The sequence below is a fragment of the Lissotriton vulgaris genome, chromosome 4_1, assembly GCF_964263255.1.
Source record: "Lissotriton vulgaris chromosome 4_1, aLisVul1.2, whole genome shotgun sequence".
Lineage (NCBI taxonomy): Eukaryota > Metazoa > Chordata > Amphibia > Caudata > Salamandridae > Lissotriton > Lissotriton vulgaris.
Window position 1 is genome coordinate 519,507,875 of NC_141691.1, and position 13,977 is coordinate 519,521,851.

At 52.7% G+C, this 13,977-nt stretch overlaps 19 non-coding genes across 19 annotated transcripts; 11 read left to right on the top strand and 8 right to left on the bottom strand.

The window, feature by feature from the left end:
* Nucleotides 1–656: 656 nt before the first annotated feature.
* Nucleotides 657–739, bottom strand: TRNAL-UAA (transfer RNA leucine (anticodon UAA)). Its single transcript has one exon. It is a non-coding gene; the product is annotated as a tRNA-Leu (tRNA).
* Nucleotides 740–982: 243 nt separating this feature from the next.
* Nucleotides 983–1,054, top strand: TRNAE-UUC (transfer RNA glutamic acid (anticodon UUC)). Its single transcript has one exon. It is a non-coding gene; the product is annotated as a tRNA-Glu (tRNA).
* Nucleotides 1,055–2,136: 1,082 nt separating this feature from the next.
* TRNAL-UAA (transfer RNA leucine (anticodon UAA)) lies at nt 2,137–2,219 on the bottom strand. Its single transcript has one exon. It is a non-coding gene; the product is annotated as a tRNA-Leu (tRNA).
* A 243-nt stretch (nt 2,220–2,462) lies between these two features.
* TRNAE-UUC (transfer RNA glutamic acid (anticodon UUC)) lies at nt 2,463–2,534 on the top strand. The gene has a single exon. It is a non-coding gene; the product is annotated as a tRNA-Glu (tRNA).
* A 1,094-nt stretch (nt 2,535–3,628) lies between these two features.
* Nucleotides 3,629–3,711, bottom strand: TRNAL-UAA (transfer RNA leucine (anticodon UAA)). Its single transcript has one exon. It is a non-coding gene; the product is annotated as a tRNA-Leu (tRNA).
* Nucleotides 3,712–3,954: 243 nt separating this feature from the next.
* On the top strand, nt 3,955–4,026 carry TRNAE-UUC (transfer RNA glutamic acid (anticodon UUC)). Its single transcript has one exon. It is a non-coding gene; the product is annotated as a tRNA-Glu (tRNA).
* A 618-nt stretch (nt 4,027–4,644) lies between these two features.
* On the top strand, nt 4,645–4,716 carry TRNAE-CUC (transfer RNA glutamic acid (anticodon CUC)). The gene has a single exon. It is a non-coding gene; the product is annotated as a tRNA-Glu (tRNA).
* Nucleotides 4,717–5,798: 1,082 nt separating this feature from the next.
* On the bottom strand, nt 5,799–5,881 carry TRNAL-UAA (transfer RNA leucine (anticodon UAA)). Its single transcript has one exon. It is a non-coding gene; the product is annotated as a tRNA-Leu (tRNA).
* A 243-nt stretch (nt 5,882–6,124) lies between these two features.
* On the top strand, nt 6,125–6,196 carry TRNAE-UUC (transfer RNA glutamic acid (anticodon UUC)). Its single transcript has one exon. It is a non-coding gene; the product is annotated as a tRNA-Glu (tRNA).
* Nucleotides 6,197–7,278: 1,082 nt separating this feature from the next.
* TRNAL-UAA (transfer RNA leucine (anticodon UAA)) lies at nt 7,279–7,361 on the bottom strand. The gene has a single exon. It is a non-coding gene; the product is annotated as a tRNA-Leu (tRNA).
* Nucleotides 7,362–7,604: 243 nt separating this feature from the next.
* Nucleotides 7,605–7,676, top strand: TRNAE-UUC (transfer RNA glutamic acid (anticodon UUC)). The gene has a single exon. It is a non-coding gene; the product is annotated as a tRNA-Glu (tRNA).
* Nucleotides 7,677–8,294: 618 nt separating this feature from the next.
* On the top strand, nt 8,295–8,366 carry TRNAE-CUC (transfer RNA glutamic acid (anticodon CUC)). Its single transcript has one exon. It is a non-coding gene; the product is annotated as a tRNA-Glu (tRNA).
* Nucleotides 8,367–9,448: 1,082 nt separating this feature from the next.
* TRNAL-UAA (transfer RNA leucine (anticodon UAA)) lies at nt 9,449–9,531 on the bottom strand. The gene has a single exon. It is a non-coding gene; the product is annotated as a tRNA-Leu (tRNA).
* A 243-nt stretch (nt 9,532–9,774) lies between these two features.
* On the top strand, nt 9,775–9,846 carry TRNAE-UUC (transfer RNA glutamic acid (anticodon UUC)). Its single transcript has one exon. It is a non-coding gene; the product is annotated as a tRNA-Glu (tRNA).
* A 1,082-nt stretch (nt 9,847–10,928) lies between these two features.
* Nucleotides 10,929–11,011, bottom strand: TRNAL-UAA (transfer RNA leucine (anticodon UAA)). The gene has a single exon. It is a non-coding gene; the product is annotated as a tRNA-Leu (tRNA).
* Nucleotides 11,012–11,254: 243 nt separating this feature from the next.
* On the top strand, nt 11,255–11,326 carry TRNAE-UUC (transfer RNA glutamic acid (anticodon UUC)). Its single transcript has one exon. It is a non-coding gene; the product is annotated as a tRNA-Glu (tRNA).
* Nucleotides 11,327–12,420: 1,094 nt separating this feature from the next.
* On the bottom strand, nt 12,421–12,503 carry TRNAL-UAA (transfer RNA leucine (anticodon UAA)). The gene has a single exon. It is a non-coding gene; the product is annotated as a tRNA-Leu (tRNA).
* Nucleotides 12,504–12,746: 243 nt separating this feature from the next.
* TRNAE-UUC (transfer RNA glutamic acid (anticodon UUC)) lies at nt 12,747–12,818 on the top strand. The gene has a single exon. It is a non-coding gene; the product is annotated as a tRNA-Glu (tRNA).
* Nucleotides 12,819–13,436: 618 nt separating this feature from the next.
* On the top strand, nt 13,437–13,508 carry TRNAE-CUC (transfer RNA glutamic acid (anticodon CUC)). The gene has a single exon. It is a non-coding gene; the product is annotated as a tRNA-Glu (tRNA).
* The last annotated feature ends 469 nt before the right edge of the window (nt 13,509–13,977 follow it).

Below are 13,977 nucleotides of genomic sequence, written 5' to 3' on the forward strand. Positions count from 1 at the left end.
TGTTGCATCTTGGGAATGTACAGGCTTTGGAGCTTAACAGGTACTGCAGGTGTCTGCCTGGCCTGAGAGATGCCTGTCTGGTGCTCCCCTCAGGACACACAGGCCTTCCATTCGAGCATGGAGGGTGAGGGACATGGGTCACCCTCATATACAGGGGTGTGGGCATGGGCAGGATAGGTTGTGGGGGACCCGTCAGGGCATTGCCCGTTCGGAAGGCGAGAGGAGGCGGGGCAGGAAACTCTGCTCAATTTCTTTCCCAGAGGCCTGTGGAGAACCCTTTGCACGTTTGAGCCAGCCGGGCCTGCATCAGCAGATCCTGCTCCACTGGGAAGGGAGAGCCTGTAGGCGTAAATCAAAAAAAGGGGAGAAATCTGCAAATTCTAGCGGCAGACCCATGTTGCCCAGGAAGCAATCCCTTTCTCCTACTCCCTATAGTGGAAAAAGACATAGGAGGTGTATTTCTCTAGGCAGGGGCTCTGTGTAGATGGCACTTCATTGCTCTGGGAAGCATCCATGCTGGTGGAAGAGTAGCAGCAGACTCCACACCTGAGGCTTGAATGGGGACCGTTGGGGAGGGGCAGTGGGAGGCCGAGGAGGGCGGAGGAAAATGCTTTTCAAAAGCATCTGCACGTTCCTACAAACCTGCTGAAAACCCATACCAGGAATGGGGCTCGAACCCATGCGGACAAACGTCCATTGGATCTTAAGTCCAACGCCTTAACCACTCGGCCACCCTGGTGAGACCCAAGGATTTACTTTCTTCAACTCCCTTTTTATGCTTGCTGCTGTAGCACCAGCTGTCCAGCAAGAGGTGATTGCAGAGTTAAAAGGCTTTTGCAGGAGGTTAAAAGTAATTGCTTATAACAAACACACTGTGTGACACCTAACTTTCTCCCACTCAGACCTTACCGTTAATTTTTATATTGGAGTTAGCTTAGTCACAATAAGGGGGTGAGCAAGGCAGGCACACTAGAGCATCTACTCCCTGGTGGTCTAGTGGCTAGGATTCGGCGCTTTCACCGCCGCGGCCCGGGTTCGATTCCCGGTCAGGGAAAAGTCCCTCTTCTGACCTTGAAAGCTTTTCCTTCCCGTAGGTCAGGGCTTCTCAAAATGAAGTTGCTTTTCTGACTCACAATTTGCCTAGCATGACGCAGTATCGCTCAAAATATGATTTTCGCAAGGTTCCTTTAGAGCTGCTTCCCATGGTGGGAGGCAAGGCTCTTGAGCAAGTGAGATCCTGTATTCCGAGGCGCGCTTCCTTTTGTAGGCTTCTGACCCCATGGCCTGTGGCAGGTAGTCCTCCTTTGACTGGGCCGCAGGCTTTGTCTCCAAATGGCGTCCTGGACCCACTGCAACCCACCTGTTTGCTAAAACGGAAGTCTGCCTCTGGGTAAGAAAAAGCTGAGCTGCACGTACGGAAAGCGGCAGAGGCCAGAGGCGGGGAGGGTGTGGCAAGGGCTGCCTGATTTGCATAGTGACCTGTTGCATCTTGGGAATGTACAGGCTTTGGAGCTTAACAGGTACTGCAGGTGTCTGCCTGGCCTGAGAGACGCCTGTCTGGTGCTCCCCTCAGGACACACAGGCCTTCCATTCGAGCATGGAGGGTGAGGGACATGGGTCACCCTCATATACAGGGGTGTGGGCATGGGCAGGATAGGTTGTGGGGGACCCGTCAGGGCATTGCCCGTTCGGAAGGCGAGAGGAGGCGGGGCAGGAAACTCTGCTCAATTTCTTTCCCAGAGGCCTGTGGAGAACCCTTTGCACGTTTGAGCCAGCCGGGCCTGCATCAGCAGATCCTGCTCCACTGGGAAGGGAGAGCCTGTAGGCGTAAATCAAAAAAAGGGGAGAAATCTGCAAATTCTAGCGGCAGACCCATGTTGCCCAGGAAGCAATCAGTTTCTCCTACTCCCTATAGTGGAAAAAGACATAGGAGGTGTATTTCTCTAGGCAGGGGCTCTGTGTAGATGGCACTTCATTGCTCTGGGAAGCATCCATGCTGGTGGAAGAGTAGCAGCAGACTCCACACCTGAGGCTTGAATGGGGACCGTTGGGGAGGGGCAGTGGGAGGCCGAGGAGGGCGGAGGAAAATGCTTTTCAAAAGCATCTGCACGTTCCTACAAACCTGCTGAAAACCCATACCAGGAATGGGGCTCGAGCCCATGCGGACAAACGTCCATTGGATCTTAAGTCCAACGCCTTAACCACTCGGCCACCCTGGTGAGACCCAAGGATTTACTTTCTTCAACTCCCTTTTTATGCTTGCTGCTGTAGCACCAGCTGTCCAGCAAGAGGTGATTGCAGAGTTAAAAGGCTTTTGCAGGAGGTTAAAAGTAATTGCTTATAACAAACACACTGTGTGACACCTAACTTTCTCCCACTCGGACCTTACCGTTAATTTTTATATTGGAGTTAGCTTAGTCACAATAAGGGGGTGAGCAAGGCAGGCACACTAGAGCATCTACTCCCTGGTGGTCTAGTGGCTAGGATTCGGCGCTTTCACCGCCGCGGCCCGGGTTCGATTCCCGGTCAGGGAAAAGTCCCTCTTCTGACCTTGAAAGCTTTTCCTTCCCGTAGGTCAGGGCTTCTCAAAATGAAGTTGCTTTTCTGACTCACAATTTGCCTAGCATGACGCAGTATCGCTCAAAATATGATTTTCGCAAGGTTCCTTTAGAGCTGCTTCCCATGGTGGGAGGCAAGGCTCTTGAGCAAGTGAGATCCTGTATTCCGAGGCGCGCTTCCTTTTGTAGGCTTCTGACCCCATGGCCTGTGGCAGGTAGTCCTCCTTTGACTGGGCCGCAGGCTTTGTCTCCAAATGGCGTCCTGGACCCACTGCAACCCACCTGTTTGCTAAAACGGAAGTCTGCCTCTGGGTAAGAAAAAGCTGAGCTGCACGTACGGAAAGCGGCAGAGGCCAGAGGCGGGGAGGGTGTGGCAAGGGCTGCCTGATTTGCATAGTGACCTGTTGCATCTTGGGAATGTACAGGCTTTGGAGCTTAACAGGTACTGCAGGTGTCTGCCTGGCCTGAGAGATGCCTGTCTGGTGCTCCCCTCAGGACACACAGGCCTTCCATTCGAGCATGAAGGGTGAGGGACATGGGTCACCCTCATATACAGGGGTGTGGGCATGGGCAGGATAGGTTGTGGGGGACCCGTCAGGGCATTGCCCGTTTGGAAGCCCGTTCGGAAGGCGAGAGGAGGTGGGGCAGGAAACTCTGCTCAATTTCTTTCCCAGAGGCCTGTGGAGAACCCTTTGCACGTTTGAGCCAGCCGGGCCTGCATCAGCAGATCCTGCTCCACTGGGAAGGGAGAGCCTGTAGGCGTAAATCAAAAAAAGGGGAGAAATCTGCAAATTCGAGCGGCAGACCCATGTTGCCCAGGAAGCAATCAGTTTCTCCTACTCCCTATAGTGGAAAAAGACATAGGAGGTGTATTTCTCTAGGCAGGGGCTCTGTGTAGATGGCACTTCATTGCTCTGGGAAGCATCCATGCTGGTGGAAGAGTAGCAGCAGACTCCACACCTGAGGCTTGAATGGGGACCGTTGGGGAGGGGCAGTGGGAGGCCGAGGAGGGCGGAGGAAAATGCTTTTCAAAAGCATCTGCACGTTCCTACAAACCTGCTGAAAACCCATACCAGGAATGGGGCTCGAGCCCATGCGGACAAACGTCCATTGGATCTTAAGTCCAACGCCTTAACCACTCGGCCACCCTGGTGAGACCCAAGGATTTACTTTCTTCAACTCCCTTTTTATGCTTGCTGCTGTAGCACCAGCTGTCCAGCAAGAGGTGATTGCAGAGTTAAAATGCTTTTGCAGGAGGTTAAAAGTAATTGCTTATAACAAACACACTGTGTGACACCTAACTTTCTCCCACTCGGACCTTACCGTTAATTTTTATATTGGAGTTAGCTTAGTCACAATAAGGGGGTGAGCAAGGCAGGCACACTAGAGCATCTACTCCCTGGTGGTCTAGTGGCTAGGATTCGGCGCTTTCACCGCCGCGGCCCGGGTTCGATTCCCGGTCAGGGAAGATCCCTCTAAAGCATAGATTGCTTAATTTGTCTGTGTATCTTTTTTAAAAGAAGGTCTTTAAAAAGGCACCCCTCCCAATAGATGAAAGCGGAGGAATGGGGCTTGTTCTCCTGTGCCCCAGGTTGCTTTGCCCCCATTGACCTAAGCCACCTTTGTGCGCACGCAGTCCCCCACCCAGTCAGGTGCTCTATGTTGGCGTGAAGTGCAGTACCAGCTCAACAGAAAGGTAAATTGCTGGAAAACCCTGCTGTGATGCATACATCTACTTTGGAGCACTCTTCTCCTTTGCACTCTTGAATCGCTTAAGCGCAATGTATTCTTCCAGCAAGCTGAATAACGAGATAGGTGAGAGAAGGTGTACCAGCTGTCTGTGCGCCATCAGCAGCCACTAGGTGTCCCTCTTGTGTTTTCCCGGGGATCCTGATTGTGCAGGAATTCATCGGTTCAGTAGCAAGGGGGAGAGGATGGCCTGTGCCTGGAAGTGACAGGCAGTCTGGTGGCATCATGAGGATTAAGTTCCGATTCATATTTGCTGTAGAATAAAATATGTTTTCAGCCCCCATGAGCTTTGTCACTCGGAGAGCAGTGTATGAACTTTTGCTGCACGGCTCTGGGCTCCCTGGTGGTCTAGTGGTTAGGATTCGGCGCTCTCACCGCCGCGGCCTGGGTTCGATTCCCGGTCAGGGAAAAGTCCCTCTTCTGACCTTGAAAGCTTTTCCTTCCCGTAGGTCAGGGCTTCTCAAAATGAAGTTGCTTTTCTGACTCACAATTTGCCTAGCATGACGCAGTATCGCTCAAAATATGATTTTCGCAAGGTTCCTTTAGAGCTGCTTCCCATGGTGGGAGGCAAGGCTCTTGAGCAAGTGAGATCCTGTATTCCGAGGCGCGCTTCCTTTTGTAGGCTTCTGACCCCATGGCCTGTGGCAGGTAGTCCTCCTTTGACTGGGCCGCAGGCTTTGTCTCCAAATGGCGTCCTGGACCCACTGCAACCCACCTGTTTGCTAAAACGGAAGTCTGCCTCTGGGTAAGAAAAAGCTGAGCTGCACGTACGGAAAGCGGCAGAGGCCAGAGGCGGGGAGGGTGTGGCAAGGGCTGCCTGATTTGCATAGTGACCTGTTGCATCTTGGGAATGTACAGGCTTTGGAGCTTAACAGGTACTGCAGGTGTCTGCCTGGCCTGAGAGATGCCTGTCTGGTGCTCCCCTCAGGACACACAGGCCTTCCATTCGAGCATGGAGGGTGAGGGACATGGGTCACCCTCATATACAGGGGTGTGGGCATGGGCAGGATAGGTTGTGGGGGACCCGTCAGGGCATTGCCCGTTCGGAAGGCGAGAGGAGGCGGGGCAGGAAACTCTGCTCAATTTCTTTCCCAGAGGCCTGTGGAGAACCCTTTGCACGTTTGAGCCAGCCGGGCCTGCATCAGCAGATCCTGCTCCACTGGGAAGGGAGAGCCTGTAGGCGTAAATCAAAAAAAGGGGAGAAATCTGCAAATTCTAGCGGCAGACCCATGTTGCCCAGGAAGCAATCCCTTTCTCCTACTCCCTATAGTGGAAAAAGACATAGGAGGTGTATTTCTCTAGGCAGGGGCTCTGTGTAGATGGCACTTCATTGCTCTGGGAAGCATCCATGCTGGTGGAAGAGTAGCAGCAGACTCCACACCTGAGGCTTGAATGGGGACCGTTGGGGAGGGGCAGTGGGAGGCCGAGGAGGGCGGAGGAAAATGCTTTTCAAAAGCATCTGCACGTTCCTACAAACCTGCTGAAAACCCATACCAGGAATGGGGCTCGAACCCATGCGGACAAACGTCCATTGGATCTTAAGTCCAACGCCTTAACCACTCGGCCACCCTGGTGAGACCCAAGGATTTACTTTCTTCAACTCCCTTTTTATGCTTGCTGCTGTAGCACCAGCTGTCCAGCAAGAGGTGATTGCAGAGTTAAAAGGCTTTTGCAGGAGGTTAAAAGTAATTGCTTATAACAAACACACTGTGTGACACCTAACTTTCTCCCACTCAGACCTTACCGTTAATTTTTATATTGGAGTTAGCTTAGTCACAATAAGGGGGTGAGCAAGGCAGGCACACTAGAGCATCTACTCCCTGGTGGTCTAGTGGCTAGGATTCGGCGCTTTCACCGCCGCGGCCCGGGTTCGATTCCCGGTCAGGGAAAAGTCCCTCTTCTGACCTTGAAAGCTTTTCCTTCCCGTAGGTCAGGGCTTCTCAAAATGAAGTTGCTTTTCTGACTCACAATTTGCCTAGCATGACGCAGTATCGCTCAAAATATGATTTTCGCAAGGTTCCTTTAGAGCTGCTTCCCATGGTGGGAGGCAAGGCTCTTGAGCAAGTGAGATCCTGTATTCCGAGGCGCGCTTCCTTTTGTAGGCTTCTGACCCCATGGCCTGTGGCAGGTAGTCCTCCTTTGACTGGGCCGCAGGCTTTGTCTCCAAATGGCGTCCTGGACCCACTGCAACCCACCTGTTTGCTAAAACGGAAGTCTGCCTCTGGGTAAGAAAAAGCTGAGCTGCACGTACGGAAAGCGGCAGAGGCCAGAGGCGGGGAGGGTGTGGCAAGGGCTGCCTGATTTGCATAGTGACCTGTTGCATCTTGGGAATGTACAGGCTTTGGAGCTTAACAGGTACTGCAGGTGTCTGCCTGGCCTGAGAGACGCCTGTCTGGTGCTCCCCTCAGGACACACAGGCCTTCCATTCGAGCATGGAGGGTGAGGGACATGGGTCACCCTCATATACAGGGGTGTGGGCATGGGCAGGATAGGTTGTGGGGGACCCGTCAGGGCATTGCCCGTTCGGAAGGCGAGAGGAGGCGGGGCAGGAAACTCTGCTCAATTTCTTTCCCAGAGGCCTGTGGAGAACCCTTTGCACGTTTGAGCCAGCCGGGCCTGCATCAGCAGATCCTGCTCCACTGGGAAGGGAGAGCCTGTAGGCGTAAATCAAAAAAAGGGGAGAAATCTGCAAATTCTAGCGGCAGACCCATGTTGCCCAGGAAGCAATCAGTTTCTCCTACTCCCTATAGTGGAAAAAGACATAGGAGGTGTATTTCTCTAGGCAGGGGCTCTGTGTAGATGGCACTTCATTGCTCTGGGAAGCATCCATGCTGGTGGAAGAGTAGCAGCAGACTCCACACCTGAGGCTTGAATGGGGACCGTTGGGGAGGGGCAGTGGGAGGCCGAGGAGGGCGGAGGAAAATGCTTTTCAAAAGCATCTGCACGTTCCTACAAACCTGCTGAAAACCCATACCAGGAATGGGGCTCGAGCCCATGCGGACAAACGTCCATTGGATCTTAAGTCCAACGCCTTAACCACTCGGCCACCCTGGTGAGACCCAAGGATTTACTTTCTTCAACTCCCTTTTTATGCTTGCTGCTGTAGCACCAGCTGTCCAGCAAGAGGTGATTGCAGAGTTAAAAGGCTTTTGCAGGAGGTTAAAAGTAATTGCTTATAACAAACACACTGTGTGACACCTAACTTTCTCCCACTCGGACCTTACCGTTAATTTTTATATTGGAGTTAGCTTAGTCACAATAAGGGGGTGAGCAAGGCAGGCACACTAGAGCATCTACTCCCTGGTGGTCTAGTGGCTAGGATTCGGCGCTTTCACCGCCGCGGCCCGGGTTCGATTCCCGGTCAGGGAAGATCCCTCTAAAGCATAGATTGCTTAATTTGTCTGTGTATCTTTTTTAAAAGAAGGTCTTTAAAAAGGCACCCCTCCCAATAGATGAAAGCGGAGGAATGGGGCTTGTTCTCCTGTGCCCCAGGTTGCTTTGCCCCCATTGACCTAAGCCACCTTTGTGCGCACGCAGTCCCCCACCCAGTCAGGTGCTCTATGTTGGCGTGAAGTGCAGTACCAGCTCAACAGAAAGGTAAATTGCTGGAAAACCCTGCTGTGATGCATACATCTACTTTGGAGCACTCTTCTCCTTTGCACTCTTGAATCGCTTAAGCGCAATGTATTCTTCCAGCAAGCTGAATAACGAGATAGGTGAGAGAAGGTGTACCAGCTGTCTGTGCGCCATCAGCAGCCACTAGGTGTCCCTCTTGTGTTTTCCCGGGGATCCTGATTGTGCAGGAATTCATCGGTTCAGTAGCAAGGGGGAGAGGATGGCCTGTGCCTGGAAGTGACAGGCAGTCTGGTGGCATCATGAGGATTAAGTTCCGATTCATATTTGCTGTAGAATAAAATATGTTTTCAGCCCCCATGAGCTTTGTCACTCGGAGAGCAGTGTATGAACTTTTGCTGCACGGCTCTGGGCTCCCTGGTGGTCTAGTGGTTAGGATTCGGCGCTCTCACCGCCGCGGCCTGGGTTCGATTCCCGGTCAGGGAAAAGTCCCTCTTCTGACCTTGAAAGCTTTTCCTTCCCGTAGGTCAGGGCTTCTCAAAATGAAGTTGCTTTTCTGACTCACAATTTGCCTAGCATGACGCAGTATCGCTCAAAATATGATTTTCGCAAGGTTCCTTTAGAGCTGCTTCCCATGGTGGGAGGCAAGGCTCTTGAGCAAGTGAGATCCTGTATTCCGAGGCGCGCTTCCTTTTGTAGGCTTCTGACCCCATGGCCTGTGGCAGGTAGTCCTCCTTTGACTGGGCCGCAGGCTTTGTCTCCAAATGGCGTCCTGGACCCACTGCAACCCACCTGTTTGCTAAAACGGAAGTCTGCCTCTGGGTAAGAAAAAGCTGAGCTGCACGTACGGAAAGCGGCAGAGGCCAGAGGCGGGGAGGGTGTGGCAAGGGCTGCCTGATTTGCATAGTGACCTGTTGCATCTTGGGAATGTACAGGCTTTGGAGCTTAACAGGTACTGCAGGTGTCTGCCTGGCCTGAGAGATGCCTGTCTGGTGCTCCCCTCAGGACACACAGGCCTTCCATTCGAGCATGGAGGGTGAGGGACATGGGTCACCCTCATATACAGGGGTGTGGGCATGGGCAGGATAGGTTGTGGGGGACCCGTCAGGGCATTGCCCGTTCGGAAGGCGAGAGGAGGCGGGGCAGGAAACTCTGCTCAATTTCTTTCCCAGAGGCCTGTGGAGAACCCTTTGCACGTTTGAGCCAGCCGGGCCTGCATCAGCAGATCCTGCTCCACTGGGAAGGGAGAGCCTGTAGGCGTAAATCAAAAAAAGGGGAGAAATCTGCAAATTCTAGCGGCAGACCCATGTTGCCCAGGAAGCAATCCCTTTCTCCTACTCCCTATAGTGGAAAAAGACATAGGAGGTGTATTTCTCTAGGCAGGGGCTCTGTGTAGATGGCACTTCATTGCTCTGGGAAGCATCCATGCTGGTGGAAGAGTAGCAGCAGACTCCACACCTGAGGCTTGAATGGGGACCGTTGGGGAGGGGCAGTGGGAGGCCGAGGAGGGCGGAGGAAAATGCTTTTCAAAAGCATCTGCACGTTCCTACAAACCTGCTGAAAACCCATACCAGGAATGGGGCTCGAACCCATGCGGACAAACGTCCATTGGATCTTAAGTCCAACGCCTTAACCACTCGGCCACCCTGGTGAGACCCAAGGATTTACTTTCTTCAACTCCCTTTTTATGCTTGCTGCTGTAGCACCAGCTGTCCAGCAAGAGGTGATTGCAGAGTTAAAAGGCTTTTGCAGGAGGTTAAAAGTAATTGCTTATAACAAACACACTGTGTGACACCTAACTTTCTCCCACTCAGACCTTACCGTTAATTTTTATATTGGAGTTAGCTTAGTCACAATAAGGGGGTGAGCAAGGCAGGCACACTAGAGCATCTACTCCCTGGTGGTCTAGTGGCTAGGATTCGGCGCTTTCACCGCCGCGGCCCGGGTTCGATTCCCGGTCAGGGAAAAGTCCCTCTTCTGACCTTGAAAGCTTTTCCTTCCCGTAGGTCAGGGCTTCTCAAAATGAAGTTGCTTTTCTGACTCACAATTTGCCTAGCATGACGCAGTATCGCTCAAAATATGATTTTCGCAAGGTTCCTTTAGAGCTGCTTCCCATGGTGGGAGGCAAGGCTCTTGAGCAAGTGAGATCCTGTATTCCGAGGCGCGCTTCCTTTTGTAGGCTTCTGACCCCATGGCCTGTGGCAGGTAGTCCTCCTTTGACTGGGCCGCAGGCTTTGTCTCCAAATGGCGTCCTGGACCCACTGCAACCCACCTGTTTGCTAAAACGGAAGTCTGCCTCTGGGTAAGAAAAAGCTGAGCTGCACGTACGGAAAGCGGCAGAGGCCAGAGGCGGGGAGGGTGTGGCAAGGGCTGCCTGATTTGCATAGTGACCTGTTGCATCTTGGGAATGTACAGGCTTTGGAGCTTAACAGGTACTGCAGGTGTCTGCCTGGCCTGAGAGACGCCTGTCTGGTGCTCCCCTCAGGACACACAGGCCTTCCATTTGAGCATGGAGGGTGAGGGACATGGGTCACCCTCATATACAGGGGTGTGGGCATGGGCAGGATAGGTTGTGGGGGACCCGTCAGGGCATTGCCCGTTCGGAAGGCGAGAGGAGGCGGGGCAGGAAACTCTGCTCAATTTCTTTCCCAGAGGCCTGTGGAGAACCCTTTGCACGTTTGAGCCAGCCGGGCCTGCATCAGCAGATCCTGCTCCACTGGGAAGGGAGAGCCTGTAGGCGTAAATCAAAAAAAGGGGAGAAATCTGCAAATTCTAGCGGCAGACCCATGTTGCCCAGGAAGCAATCAGTTTCTCCTACTCCCTATAGTGGAAAAAGACATAGGAGGTGTATTTCTCTAGGCAGGGGCTCTGTGTAGATGGCACTTCATTGCTCTGGGAAGCATCCATGCTGGTGGAAGAGTAGCAGCAGACTCCACACCTGAGGCTTGAATGGGGACCGTTGGGGAGGGGCAGTGGGAGGCCGAGGAGGGCGGAGGAAAATGCTTTTCAAAAGCATCTGCACGTTCCTACAAACCTGCTGAAAACCCATACCAGGAATGGGGCTCGAGCCCATGCGGACAAACGTCCATTGGATCTTAAGTCCAACGCCTTAACCACTCGGCCACCCTGGTGAGACCCAAGGATTTACTTTCTTCAACTCCCTTTTTATGCTTGCTGCTGTAGCACCAGCTGTCCAGCAAGAGGTGATTGCAGAGTTAAAAGGCTTTTGCAGGAGGTTAAAAGTAATTGCTTATAACAAACACACTGTGTGACACCTAACTTTCTCCCACTCGGACCTTACCGTTAATTTTTATATTGGAGTTAGCTTAGTCACAATAAGGGGGTGAGCAAGGCAGGCACACTAGAGCATCTACTCCCTGGTGGTCTAGTGGCTAGGATTCGGCGCTTTCACCGCCGCGGCCCGGGTTCGATTCCCGGTCAGGGAAAAGTCCCTCTTCTGACCTTGAAAGCTTTTCCTTCCCGTAGGTCAGGGCTTCTCAAAATGAAGTTGCTTTTCTGACTCACAATTTGCCTAGCATGACGCAGTATCGCTCAAAATATGATTTTCGCAAGGTTCCTTTAGAGCTGCTTCCCATGGTGGGAGGCAAGGCTCTTGAGCAAGTGAGATCCTGTATTCCGAGGCGCGCTTCCTTTTGTAGGCTTCTGACCCCATGGCCTGTGGCAGGTAGTCCTCCTTTGACTGGGCCGCAGGCTTTGTCTCCAAATGGCGTCCTGGACCCACTGCAACCCACCTGTTTGCTAAAACGGAAGTCTGCCTCTGGGTAAGAAAAAGCTGAGCTGCACGTACGGAAAGCGGCAGAGGCCAGAGGCGGGGAGGGTGTGGCAAGGGCTGCCTGATTTGCATAGTGACCTGTTGCATCTTGGGAATGTACAGGCTTTGGAGCTTAACAGGTACTGCAGGTGTCTGCCTGGCCTGAGAGATGCCTGTCTGGTGCTCCCCTCAGGACACACAGGCCTTCCATTCGAGCATGAAGGGTGAGGGACATGGGTCACCCTCATATACAGGGGTGTGGGCATGGGCAGGATAGGTTGTGGGGGACCCGTCAGGGCATTGCCCGTTTGGAAGCCCGTTCGGAAGGCGAGAGGAGGCGGGGCAGGAAACTCTGCTCAATTTCTTTCCCAGAGGCCTGTGGAGAACCCTTTGCACGTTTGAGCCAGCCGGGCCTGCATCAGCAGATCCTGCTCCACTGGGAAGGGAGAGCCTGTAGGCGTAAATCAAAAAAAGGGGAGAAATCTGCAAATTCGAGCGGCAGACCCATGTTGCCCAGGAAGCAATCAGTTTCTCCTACTCCCTATAGTGGAAAAAGACATAGGAGGTGTATTTCTCTAGGCAGGGGCTCTGTGTAGATGGCACTTCATTGCTCTGGGAAGCATCCATGCTGGTGGAAGAGTAGCAGCAGACTCCACACCTGAGGCTTGAATGGGGACCGTTGGGGAGGGGCAGTGGGAGGCCGAGGAGGGCGGAGGAAAATGCTTTTCAAAAGCATCTGCACGTTCCTACAAACCTGCTGAAAACCCATACCAGGAATGGGGCTCGAGCCCATGCGGACAAACGTCCATTGGATCTTAAGTCCAACGCCTTAACCACTCGGCCACCCTGGTGAGACCCAAGGATTTACTTTCTTCAACTCCCTTTTTATGCTTGCTGCTGTAGCACCAGCTGTCCAGCAAGAGGTGATTGCAGAGTTAAAATGCTTTTGCAGGAGGTTAAAAGTAATTGCTTATAACAAACACACTGTGTGACACCTAACTTTCTCCCACTCGGACCTTACCGTTAATTTTTATATTGGAGTTAGCTTAGTCACAATAAGGGGGTGAGCAAGGCAGGCACACTAGAGCATCTACTCCCTGGTGGTCTAGTGGCTAGGATTCGGCGCTTTCACCGCCGCGGCCCGGGTTCGATTCCCGGTCAGGGAAGATCCCTCTAAAGCATAGATTGCTTAATTTGTCTGTGTATCTTTTTTAAAAGAAGGTCTTTAAAAAGGCACCCCTCCCAATAGATGAAAGCGGAGGAATGGGGCTTGTTCTCCTGTGCCCCAGGTTGCTTTGCCCCCATTGACCTAAGCCACCTTTGTGCGCACGCAGTCCCCCACCCAGTCAGGTGCTCTATGTTGGCGTGAAGTGCAGTACCAGCTCAACAGAAAGGTAAATTGCTGGAAAACCCTGCTGTGATGCATACATCTACTTTGGAGCACTCTTCTCCTTTGCACTCTTGAATCGCTTAAGCGCAATGTATTCTTCCAGCAAGCTGAATAACGAGATAGGTGAGAGAAGGTGTACCAGCTGTCTGTGCGCCATCAGCAGCCACTAGGTGTCCCTCTTGTGTTTTCCCGGGGATCCTGATTGTGCAGGAATTCATCGGTTCAGTAGCAAGGGGGAGAGGATGGCCTGTGCCTGGAAGTGACAGGCAGTCTGGTGGCATCATGAGGATTAAGTTCCGATTCATATTTGCTGTAGAATAAAATATGTTTTCAGCCCCCATGAGCTTTGTCACTCGGAGAGCAGTGTATGAACTTTTGCTGCACGGCTCTGGGCTCCCTGGTGGTCTAGTGGTTAGGATTCGGCGCTCTCACCGCCGCGGCCTGGGTTCGATTCCCGGTCAGGGAAAAGTCCCTCTTCTGACCTTGAAAGCTTTTCCTTCCCGTAGGTCAGGGCTTCTCAAAATGAAGTTGCTTTTCTGACTCACAATTTGCCTAGCATGACGCACTATCGCTCAAAATATGATTTTCGCAAGGTTCCTTTAGAGCTGCTTCCCATGGTGGGAGGCAAGGCTCTTGAGCAAGTGAGATCCTGTATTCCGAGGCGCGCTTCCTTTTGTAGGCTTCTGACCCCATGGCCTGTGGCAGGTAGTCCTCCTTTGACTGGGCCGCAGGCTTTGTCTCCAAATGGCGTCCTGGACCCACTGCAACCCACCTGTTTGCTAAAACGGAAGTCTGCCTCTGGGTAAGAAAAAGCTGAGCTGCACGTACGGAAAGCGGCAGAGGCCAGAGGCGGGGAGGGTGTGGCAAGGGCTGCCTGATTTGCATAGTGACCTGTTGCATCTTGGGAATGTACAGGCTTTGGAGCTTAACAGGTA